The sequence below is a fragment of the Propithecus coquereli genome, unplaced genomic scaffold (genome assembly GCF_000956105.1).
Source record: "Propithecus coquereli isolate 6110/MARCELLA unplaced genomic scaffold, Pcoq_1.0 Scaffold79, whole genome shotgun sequence".
Lineage (NCBI taxonomy): Eukaryota > Metazoa > Chordata > Mammalia > Primates > Indriidae > Propithecus > Propithecus coquereli.
The window spans coordinates 924,908-925,701 of NW_012154062.1; the positions used below are offsets into that span (position 1 = coordinate 924,908).

Genomic DNA, 794 nt, shown 5'->3' on the forward strand with positions numbered 1-794 from the left:
GTTTTTACTTTTGGCTGAATTTACCATGACTTATTTACCACAGTTTCCTGAAAGCTATCACAGTTTCTAAATGACAATTTTACACACACACACACACACACACACACACACACACACACATTCTTACCAAAAAGTGAGCAAAGTGCACTCCCCTTTGGTAAACAAAACTCTTCACTCTATGGGGCTCAAGCTGAGGACACCTCCTTGCCTTGGCTTCAGAGGCACTATTCTATCTTGGTTTTCCTCCAAAACTCACAGACTTCTCTTTGGCAAATGTCTCTGTGGGATTCTTCTCTGATCGACCTCCAAGTGTCTGGACCAAGGCAGGGCCAGCCCCCACTCCCTGCTCTTCCTACACTCACATCTTGTTTTAAATACATTCTATTCGATAACAATTTCCACAAGCTCATCTCTAGCCCTAGTCTTTCCCCAAAGGTCTAAATTTAAATACTCAACTGTCAGCATGACATCTCTATTTTCGTATTTAACAGGCATCTCAAATTTTAAGTCTGAAAGGGAACTCCCAGTTCTGGACCCCTGCCAACTTTCTCCTTGTCCCAGTGTTCCTTGTTCTAAGTGACACCACTAACGCACCCACGCTGATCAGGCCAGAAACCGAGGAGTCAGCCATAAGCTGTCCCCAACAGTAACTCCAAAGGTCACTACCCGCAAAAGACATTTCAAAAGCAACCATTTCTGGCCGGGCGCGGTAGCTCACGCCTGTAATCCTAGCTCTCTGGGAGGCCAAGGCGGGCGGATTGTTTGAGCTCAGGAGTTCGAAACCAGCCTGAGCA

General features: G+C 46.2%; 1 protein-coding gene across 1 annotated transcript in view; it reads right to left on the minus strand.

Moving 5' to 3' along the window:
- LOC105825202 (microtubule-associated tumor suppressor 1 homolog) overlaps positions 1 to 794 on the minus strand; it is a 217,631-nt gene that overhangs the window by 92,387 nt on the left and 124,450 nt on the right. The window lies entirely within an intron of this gene.